Raw genomic sequence first — 11,116 nt, forward strand, 5'->3', positions numbered from 1 at the left:
AAAAAAAAAAATTTGACCCTAATAAACCCATTTAGCATTTGGACCATAGATCGGACCCCAGAAAGAGCAAATGGTTTTGGATCTACTATTACTGAGTTGGCATATTAATGTGGCTTTTCTATTTTTATTTTTTTTTTTAAAGATTTTATTTATTTATTTATTTGAGAGAGAGAGAGAGAAACAGCATGAGAGGAGATAGGGTCAGAGGGAGAAGCAGGCTCCCTGCCGAGCCGGGAGCCTGATGCGGGACTCGATCCCAGGACTCCGGGATCATGACCTGAGCCGAAGGCAGTCGCCCAACCAACTGAGCCACCCAGGCGCCCTAATGTGGCTTTTTTAAAAAAAAATTTTGATAAAATATACATAACATAAACAGATCAATGTTTTTAAATGGAAGGAACAAAATACTAAAACTAAGAACCTCCCACCTCCAATTTGCATCATCTTGTAGGTTTGGGTTTACAATGCCTCCCTGCCTCACCGACTCACCTTTTTTTTTTTTTTTTTTCCCCTTCTAGGACCCTGGTCTGTAACTAAGGTGAGAGGTTTATGTTTTGACTTTAATCTTCCGGGCCAAGCAGCCTAGGCTCCCTCTTGCATCTGCGCCTGAGTTAGAGAGAAGTGTTTACGTGCAATTGTACTTTTACATTGAAAATAGATTATTAAAAAACAGTTAAGCATAAAAATTAACTTGAATCTAAATAGGCATATAATTTGGAACAGGATTTAGAGAACCACAGGTGTGCCCTAGTGGACACACCAAAGCTTTATATATCTTTTCAGGTCTTTTCAGGTCACAGTACCCTGCTTGCTTTTATTTTTGCTTGTGTTTAACATTTGCATCCTTGTTCTCTGTCCTTTAAGTATAAATTCTGTTTCCCCAGCTACTTTGTCTTTTCATGGGTATAGATTTGTTTCGTATCTGCCTACATGCCTTTGCCTAACACAAAACACTACTACAATAAATGTTAATAATGATGGCAATTAATTACCTTTTCTTCCCAGCCATTATCAATAATGAGTCATTTTTTTTTAAAGATTTTATTTATTTATTTGAGAGAGAGAGAATGAGAGAGAGCACATGAGAGGGGAGGGTCAGAGGGAGAAGCAGACTCCCTGCCGAGCAGGGAGCCCGATGCGGGACTCGATCCAGGAACTCCAGGATCATGACCTGAGCCGAAGGCAGTCGCTTAACCAACTGAGCCACCCAGGCACCCTTTTTTTTCTTTTTTTCTGGAATCAGGGCCTTGAAAGCCGTTAAAGACAGTTTTCCTTTCCTTAAGCAATAGTTACTTAGAACTTCACCGTTTCCAGGCTTCTCCCCCTCTGGCCACATTTACTCACTTGGCTTGGGCTCTGAACTAGCAGCACCTTGTATTTGCATAACCATGTGGTTTAAGGAACTTTTCCACTTTTTCATTCACTGGCGAAGGAAATAAAAGGGTGTTATCTCCATGTGGCCAATGGGGAAACTGAGGCATGGAGCCATTAAGCCCATGTCTCTGCATCACAACTGGTAACCACTCCGAGGCCAGTTGCTGACTTCTAGGCTGGGATGGCTTTCTGGTTTGTTTTTTCCTGCAATTTCTCCTTCACCAAATAACAGAACTTTGGCTTTTATCTAAAAGGTGAAGAAAAAAGGGAAAGGGGGAGAATTTTCCAGCTGATGACTCCTGTACCCCTTCTTCCACCAGTAATTCCCTGGGAGTAACTGTCAGGTATTTCTGTAGAGTAGGATCTTCAAACTATGGTATGCCACAGGCTCATCCTCACTTCGGAGTCTTCAGGCAAGCCATTCTCCTAGGGTGAAGGCCTTATTTCTTCCTCTTCATTAACCTAAAATCCTATATTGGTCTGCAGACATCTTCCATGTTACTTTCCTGCCTGACTCTGCTCCATCCCACCCATCTGACTCAATCAATGCTGACCAATGTCTCTACTATGTGCCAGTTTACCGTGTGTTTTTAGGAGCTTGGGATTGTCTTACTGCATTTAAACCCACAGAAACTCTGCAACGCAGGTATTTTTAATCCCATTTTAAAGATTTATTTATTTATTAGAGAGAGAGAGAGACAGCAGGGGAGGGGCAGAGAGAGAGGGAGAGAAGTAGACTCCCTGCTGATCATGGAGTCTGACATGGGGCTCAACCCCACAACTCTGAGATCACTACCTCAGCAGAATTCAAGAGTTGGTCACTTAACCAATGAGCCACCCAGGCGCCCCAATCCCATTTTAGTGCTGATACCAGGCTCATGAAATTTGAGAACTCCCATTCCTTGATTCTGTGCTCTTTCCCCCAGACCTCAAGGGCTTTTTTTTTTTGAAAGTACATTGTACATTCCTCTCCAACCTCCAGTTTCCTTTATGCAAAATTCTGATAACATGACTCAAAAAAAATTTCTGTGTGCCTTTTGGAAGAATGTGAAGGGAAGCAGAATATGTGACCCCAAAATATACTATTGGGCATGTGGACTACATTGAGCTGAAGGCAACTAAGACCTGCAGGCTCAAGAGAAAGGTTTGCCCCTCCCCTAACTACCATGAAGAATCTAAACTGGGGGTTTTACCCAGAATAAGAGTTATTACCACAGATAAATTTTGTCGGAATGACCCATCAGTATGGCAGGGCAAACATTTAATTACTAAACATCTACTCTTCTTACGGTCCTGTGAATTATCCTCTTCCCTTTGAAAGCCCTAGGCCCCCATCTTATTCCTTAACTCCTGATGGCATATAAGCCTCAATTATCCAACTTGTCCTTGGGTCTCATATTCTTGTGGGGCTCCCATATATCTGTAATTACATTTGCTTTTCTCCGGTTACTCTGTTTTATATCAACTTACCAGCCAAAGAACCTAGAAGGACAGAGGAAAAAATGGACCTTCCCCCAAGCTGCAAGAATTTTAGTTCTAGTGTGACTTTAATGTAACTGTCTGAAGAAGGTTGGAACTTGAATAATAGTCATTTCAGTTTGCCGGATAGTTTAAATAAAGGTTAGTTACCGGGGCACCTGGGTGGCTCAGTCATTAAGCGTCTGCCTTTGGCTCAGGTCATGATCACAGGGTCCTGGGATTGGGCTCTCTGCTGGGCGGGAAGCCTGCTTCTCCCCCTCCCACTCCCCCTGCTTGTGTTCCCTCTCTCGCTGTCTCTCTCTCTGTCAAATAAATAAATAAAATCTTTAAAAAATAAAAAATAAAGATTAGTTACCAAAAACTTATTTCATTGCAAGCATCCAAATTATTGGGTCTCCAGAAGTGGGAGATAAAGCTATGTAATAATGGCAACAACAATGAAGATCAGATTAAAAAAAAAAAAAATTTGAACATTTGTATGGAATACCAGACAAAGCAGAATGGTCTCTCAGTATATATAGATTCTGCAACCAAGCAAGAGAAATTTATATTCATCTACTTGAAACTGCAGAAGAGGGAGATCCTACAAAGCTTCTAGGGAGAAAGGGATAGAAAAGGGAATTTAATTACATTCCATTATTACTAATAAGAGGTATGAAATTAAAAATATAATTGACACGCTCTTTAAAGTAGTGTCTCCTTTATTGTTTCATTTTAGTGACTGTAAATTTTTTTCGTGTTACTTTTTCTTTTAATTTTATTTTTTTCATCATGGTGAGCGTACTCTTTAATCCCCATCCCCTGCCCCTCCCCCCATAAACATCAGTTTGTTCTCTATAGTTAAGAGTCTTGGTGTGTGTGTCTCTCTCTTTTTTCCTTTGCTCATTCATTTTGTATTTTAACTTCCACATATGAGTGAGATCAGATGGTATTTGTCTTTCTCTGACTTATTTTGCTTAGCATTATACTCTTTAGCTCTAAGCATATTGTTGTAAATGGAAAGATTTCACTCTTTATGGCTAAAAAGTATTCCATTGTATATATACACCACATCTTCTTTAGCCATTTATCTATCAATGACACTTGGGCTGCTTCCATAATTGGGCTATTGTAAATAATGTAAATAATGCTGCAATAAACATAGGGGTGCATGTATCCCTTTGAATTAATGTTTTTGTAGTTTTTGGTAAATACCAGTAGTGCCATTACTGGGCCCTAGGGTAGTTTTATCTTTAATTTTTTGAGGAACCCTCATACTGTTTTCTACAGTGGCTGCACCAGGGAATGTAAATTTTTAATTTGGATTTTCATAGGTTCCCTCCCGACTGTGGTCTCCTAAGCCCATTTCTCCATATATGGTTATAAGATTTTCACCTAGACTCTAGCATTAAGATCCCAGCAGTCAAGGAAAGGGAGAAGAGACTCAGCTGGCCCATTGTCTGAATTTCAAGGCGGCCCCTCCACAGCTAATCCATAACCATCCCATTCGCCGATTTCACTTTTTCCTGTGTAGATCCACTAGGATGCAGCGAAGCTCCTGCTTATAAGATTTAAAAATATTTCTCCCTGGGGAGAGATTTTAGAACTGGGCCAGAGTGAAGGGCGGTGTGCAAACCCCGTGTTATTTCCTCTAATATATCGCAGAATAGGGGAAAGAGCCGGGGCCGAAGCCAGGAAACGGATTTGCATTTTAAAGGACGGTCCTGCGTCCCTCGGGGCTCTGACCTGGAAAGTGCTTTATCTGTAACCCTTTTACGGCCCTGGATCCTCTTCTCGCTTTGTAGCTGTTTGTAAAATCGTCTAATCTCCCTCCCTGGACTGCAAATTACCGCCTAGAGGCGGGGAGAGGGTGTGGATGTTGGTAAGAGTTTAAAAAAATGACAAGAATCCTATTTTATTTGTTATACACTGCACAACTCTGTAATAACAATAATGGCAATGAACATAAACGTTCATCTACAATTCTATCCCCCTAATAAATCTCACTTGTTTCTATTTTCCCTTTCATTCCTTCTTGCATTAAACATTATGCAAAGCACTGTGCCAGTCTTGGTCCATGTGCATCTTTTACACATCCTATGTACAAATTTGCATTTTGCTTTTAATTTTTTTCCTTTTTGCTTATCCTAAATATTTCAGAGGCTGCAAAATATATACAATATGGCGCTAGTGGCTACCTAATATTCCAACAAGGTCATACACTTTACGGAATTATTTCCGTGTATGTATCCAAAATTTAGGAGTAAACGCTAACACCATTTGCCTTTGCACTGCAGGGCCTGGAGGTCGGTCAAGGTTAGACGGCGGGATCGGGGTAGCAGGGCTGCGGCCCGCGCGCGCCGCAGCGGAAGGCGGCGAGGAGAAAGCCAGTGCGCGGATCCCACCGCTCCTCCCGGCACCTGCAGTCTTGGCGCCTTTTCTGTGCGACCACGCCCCGCCCCACCCCGCCCCGCCCCTCCTCGCACACTAGCCGAGGGTCCTTGTCCCGGTGCGTGCGCACCCCTCGCCCCAGGCAGTCCATTTCCAGGGCACCTCTTAGGTCTACGTGAGACAGGAAGTGACGCAAAGCCTGGGAGAGGGGTCGGAAGAGGGTGGGGCCAAGCTATAAACAGCCGGTTGGGGGCGAACATCCCCCAGAGAACGTGAGCTTCGGCCTGTGGCGGCACTGTCGGTAGCGGCCGGAGGGGTGTCCGTGTGAGTGACGCGCCGAAGCCAGAATCCCGGCGGCCCTCCTGGCCTCTCCTCAGCGGGCAGGGCGGGGCCGCACCGGAGACCGCTGGGTGCTGTCCAGCAGCGTCCGGGAGCCGCAATGGGCGCGGGGAGGCTGCGGCGACTTCTAAGAGGGCCGGGCGGGATGGAGCGGGGTCCGTGTGCGGGTCTGGAAGGGGCCGCGGCGGCGCGGGGAGCGGGCTGCAGGTGCAGCGAAGTGGAGCCGCTGTGCGGAGAAGGGCTGTCCTGTCTGCTTTTCTGCGCCTTGTCTCGGTCGCGGAGCGGCGAATGGTTTCTCCATTAGGGCACGGAGGGCGAGATGAGGGGTCCCCTACTGTCGTTCTGACCCCGCCATTCTGCTTCCAGTCCTCAGGCCCACCCGGATCCCTTGTCCTCACTAGCTCGTCCTTGAAAGATGCGGGACCTCGTGGGACAACCCTAGGCCGCGGGCGCGGGAGTGCGAGCCACGCTGTCGCAGCGTAGACCAGCTCTGGGGGGAACACGTGGCCGCTCCGGGAAGTGTCCGCAGGGAATTGCTGTAGGGGTGCATGGGTGACCTTGAGCTGGTAGCCCTTCGGTCTCGGGGCCTGCGCGGGCCCTGGTCTCACTGCTGAAAGGGACAGAGCTGTCCTCGACTCGGTTACGAGTGTGTCCTGGGAATTTGATGGGAGTTTCTGTAAGCCGTGCGTTTGAACTCTGGTACGTCCTGATCTTCAGCGTTGCAGCTGGCCTTGTGTGTGGGTTCTCAGTTTTCCCCAGGCAGAAGCCCCCTGAACTCCGCAGGTATTGACTCGAAGATTATTCTGATTGCTAGGCCCTCCTTGTTTTAAGGTGGGAGACGCAGAAATAAGACTTCTGCTTTGTGAACGCTATGGTCTAGAGGCTAAGTAAAAGCTGTTTGGATTGGAATTGGCTTTTGCTTTCAGGAAATTAGCGATATGGCTAAAAGGCTGTGCTATATTGATAAATGCCTTAGAGGCCCATTGTATTAGTGTTTCTAGTGGATGGCTAAAGTAGTAGTGGGTAGGGTAAGTAAGAAAATAATATTTTGTGACTTGACTCTTCGGTTAACATTTTTCCCCTGCTACCAGCGACCTTGGGTAGACCAGGGAACTTAATTGCTTTTGCTTTCTTTTCTGGGAGGTGGGGTAAGAGGATTGAAGTAGGAAATAGTTGTCCTCTTACCAGAAGTATTTGGATACCTGATACCTTTATTCTAGGCTTAGATATGAGTTGGAATACTAGATGCTGATTCAGTTGCGGCTGAGCTGGGCGGCGGGGGGCCGGGGGGGGGGGGTTGACCTTATTGACAAAGACATTTAAGGTGATTTCCAGAAGTTGTTTTCTATTGCAAAACTCAAGTTTAGGCTCTCTACAGTACTTGTTGGCCCTGTTGGGTTTTTTTCTCCGTTTTAGATTATAATGAACTCAATATACTTCACAAGAAGACCTAAAATTAAAAAATTTTTTATCGATATGAAATATTTTCCAAAAATTTATATATAGCATAGCACCCTTTAACTTTTCTTTGGTGGAAGGTTTTTGTGAAGTAATGGTTGTGAAGTTAGCCTGTGCTGAAGATTGTTGGGTAGAGACAATGACTCTACTGACTCTGCCCTAAGTTGTGGCAGTTATTTGCCTCTGATAATGTACTTTATCTATAATGGAGCAAGGTTCCTGATGAAACTTGAATCAGACAACAGTGAAATCTAGTTAAAAATGACCCTCTGAGGCCTTTTGGAACTCTTCTCTGTGTGCTTCTTCTGTGCTGTCTCAGATGAACACCATACAGGTAGATGGCAATGACTTCAAGTGGTCCTGACCTTTGAGTTGGGCAGTCTTTTTACAGAAAGCTGAATAGGAATGAAGATTCTCTTTGTTTTCCTCCACGGCCTTTTCATTTTTTTAAAAGATTTATTTATTTATTTGGTGGGGAGGGGCAGAGGGAGAGAATCTTCAAGCAGCCTCCCTGCTGAGTGCTGAGCCTCTCTCTGGCTCGATCTCGCTACCCATGAGATCATGACCTGAGCTGAAACCAAGAGTCAGATGCTCAAGCGACTGAGCCTCCCAGACACCGCACAACCTTTTCATTTTAGACCCTTAAAACTAGGAAAGACCTTGTCCATCACTTTACAAGTCATCCTGGGTGTACACAGTAATATGTGTCCTGAGGGCTCTGCAGAAGCCTTGTAAATTCATGTAACCTTTTCATTTTCACCTGCAAATGAATAGGGAAACAGTTTGCAAAACGGGTATCCATACTCAATTGCTTAAGAACTTGGAGCCCTACCAGGTAACCTTTCTGCCTTTTTTTTTTTTTTTAAGATTTTATTTATTTATTTGAGAGACAGAGAACACACACAAGTGGGGGCAGGGGCAGAGGGAGGAGGAGAAGGAAAGAATCTCAAGCCAACTCTTTCGCAGAGCTCAGAGATCTGCTGCTGGATGCCTTTCGCAATCCTACCACTCTGATGATCATGACCTGAGCCGAAACCAAGTGTCAGAGGCCCAACCGACTGAGCCATTCAGGCGCCCCTAAAGTTTTTCTACTTTTTAAAATCTCCCTACTATCCGTGCTTTGCCCAATGATTCCAGGATAAACCAGAATAGTGGCAGGAATGGGAGAAGATTCCAGGTCCAAGATTTTCATTATATATTTTATGTAATTTCCAAATGATATGAAAAATGAACTTCATATACATTAAGCATGCCCCAGTACTGTTAAGAAATAAAATATCTTTATTCTTTGTTAATTCTTTGTAAATTCTTTTTTTTTTTTTAAGATTTTATTTATTTATTTGACAGAGAGCATGAGCAGGGGGTGGGGGTAGAGGGAGAAGCAGGCTCCCCGCCGAGCAGGGAGCCTGATGTGGGACTCAATCCCAGGACCCCGGGATCGTAACCTGAGCTGAAGGCAGACGCTTAACCAACTGAGCCACCCAGGCGTCCCTATTTTTGTAAACTGTAAATTGTAGACTGTAGTCTAGCTAGTACCTTTGCCTACTTCCTGTCTTCCATCCCATGGCTCAATTAACACATTACAGATCCTCCTTCCATTTCGTGTTCAAAACATGGGGGGCTCTGTTTGCTTAGCTTAGTTTTCATTATTAATGTGAGAAACTGAATAGGTTTTCCAGTTATCTGAGAGCACTAAATATATACAAGGTGCTAGTATGTATAAAAATCAAGGTGATGTTTGGTTTGTCTCTTGTTATAGATTATCAGCAGTGGTGACATCTTGAAATAAGCCATATAAAAGTTGTTGGCGTTAGGTACTAGCTAATACAGTCCTGAACTTCCTTATAATTCAGATCGTTTTATTCCTACTTTCTGGAAATGTGGCATTAATTTCTATTTAATTTTTTAAAATACAGTAACTACCTTGAGGTCTTAAGCTACTTTGGGGTGTCTTAAAACCAGGAGTCTGTACACAATACATATATCCTTATGTCTTTTAACATAACCACCTGTTTATAGACAGTTATAACTGGTATGGAAAGTTTCTCCCATGCTTTTAGAGCACATAAATTAAAGTGATCTCAGTTGCAAGAAAATTTATTAGGGGGTTCTTTTAAATACAGAGCTTTACTGTGTGTGAGGTCATTTTGAAAGAATGACTCATTTGTTATATATAAAACTTAAGGAACAACTTTTATAGATCATAGAATTATCGTGTTCTTCATAGATGTGGGATTAAATTATGGGGTTAAAATGGGAATTGCCTAGGTCACAGTTTTTTTCCTCTAACTTGATTTCTTTTATGTTATAATCTTAATTTTGTGTCTAGGTATTGAAATAGAAATAACATACTGGTTTTCTCAGTAAAAAATGTATTTCAATTTTAATTATACAAAATCATAATTATATTCTATTAATATCTTTGTTTATGCAGATGTGCAGTCATTTAATTTCATTGTCATTTATTTAAATCCTTAGATCATGTATTTAAAAGTGTTGTCACTTTAGTCTCAAAATTAATTTAAAGCCAGAAACCTTGAGGAATGGCTGATTCAGAAGAATATTAAACTTGAAAGCTGCTCTTTCCTAGAAAAGGGTGATTAAAATTGGTTCAGGGTGGAGTCTTCTAGTTCTGGTTTTAGTGATTGGGTTTGTACCGTTCTGGTGCAGTGATAGTGATAAACTTTTTGTACCAGATAGGGCAAGAGACTGTGCTTCTAAGATGATCTCTTACTTCTTAGCTCTGGTCTTTAAAGCTTGGGCATTAAATTTTTGTTGTTGTTAATAGGTTTTGATAGGAGACTTTTCTAATTGCCAGTTTATATACTGTCTTTTACAATCTGCGTGTATCTCACAGTTTGCTTTGTGCCATGTGGATGTTAAATGTGCAGTAAGTGTAATTGTAGTATCGGAAAAGCCTTAAAATAGTATGAAATAAGTGGCCATTATATAAAATAAATTTCAACATAATATAACTTTCAAACATCTAGAGGCACTCAAATCAAAATAATTAGAAAATCCAGATTTCAGTTAATACCTATGCTTTAACTTAATATAGGACTCTCTTGGTTACAGAGTTGTTTTTTACTTTTAAAGTGGTTGTCAGGGCGCCTGGCTGGCTCGGTCAGTCGGTAGGGCATGTGACTCTTGACCTCAGGGTTGTAAGTTGAAGCCCCACATTGGATGTAGAGATTCCTGGAAAATTAAAAAAAACTTAAAAAAAATAATAAAATGGTTGTCATTTATTTATTTTAATTGATGTGTTGATGTATAGTTGACATACGATATTATATTAGTTTTAGGCATAAACATAGTGATTCAAAGGTTAAGATTAATTTCTTAAATTTCTGGAGATGAGAACACAATTTTTATAACCCAGTAACCCATTGAACCTCAGTTTTGGGTTATGTTTTCAGCCTTGAACAAGACACTTAACATCTCAGATAATTGGCCTCTTTGTCTGCATACTGTGTTTTTCTTTTTTTGTCTATTCTTTTTCATCAAAGATCTACCAGATCATTTGCAAGAACTGTTCATTTACTCAGAAGGATCAGGTGTTCGCTCATTTTTATTGGAGATGCTTTGTTACTGGTCTTTGTAGCATGACCATTCTTGGCTTAGTTCTACTTTAGTTGGGTGTTTGTTTTTTTTTCAGGTGCTAGTCTGTTGTCTTTTGTATTTGTTCTTTTGACTACTAAATTCAGTTACTTAAATCTGCTTAACATGGGTGGCATTCTAACTAATTTTCCCCACATATTTTTTAAGATTTATTATTTATTTTTGGGGGGGCAGGGGAGGAGCAGAGAGAGAGAGGAAGAGAATCTCAAGCAGACTCCCTGCTGAGCGTGGATCCCACCATGGGGTTTGATCCCACGACCCTGAGATCATGACCTGAGCTGAAACCAAGAATCGGACGCTTTACCCACTGAGCCACCCAGGTGCCCCCCCCACATTTTTAAAAAAATTTTTTATTGTTATGTTAATCCCCATACATTACATCATTAGTTTTAGATGTAGTGTTCCATGATTCATTGTTTGTGCATAATACCCAATGCTCCATGCAGAACGTGCCCTCCTCAATACCCATCACCAGGCT

The 11,116-nt window shown here is 42.2% G+C and overlaps 1 long non-coding RNA gene across 1 annotated transcript; it reads left to right on the forward strand.

Annotated features, from left to right (window-relative positions):
* The first annotated feature begins 5,313 nt into the window (after window positions 1-5,313).
* Window positions 5,314-9,736, forward strand: LOC145719558 (uncharacterized). The gene is made up of 2 exons (XR_014142461.1): window positions 5,314-5,547; window positions 5,936-9,736. It is a non-coding gene; the product is annotated as an uncharacterized LOC145719558 (long non-coding RNA).
* The last annotated feature ends 1,380 nt before the right edge of the window (window positions 9,737-11,116 follow it).

Source organism: Leptonychotes weddellii, unplaced genomic scaffold (genome assembly GCF_054177405.1).
Source record: "Leptonychotes weddellii isolate Sample4059 unplaced genomic scaffold, ASM5417740v2 HiC_scaffold_5209, whole genome shotgun sequence".
Taxonomy (NCBI): Eukaryota; Metazoa; Chordata; class Mammalia; order Carnivora; family Phocidae; genus Leptonychotes; species Leptonychotes weddellii.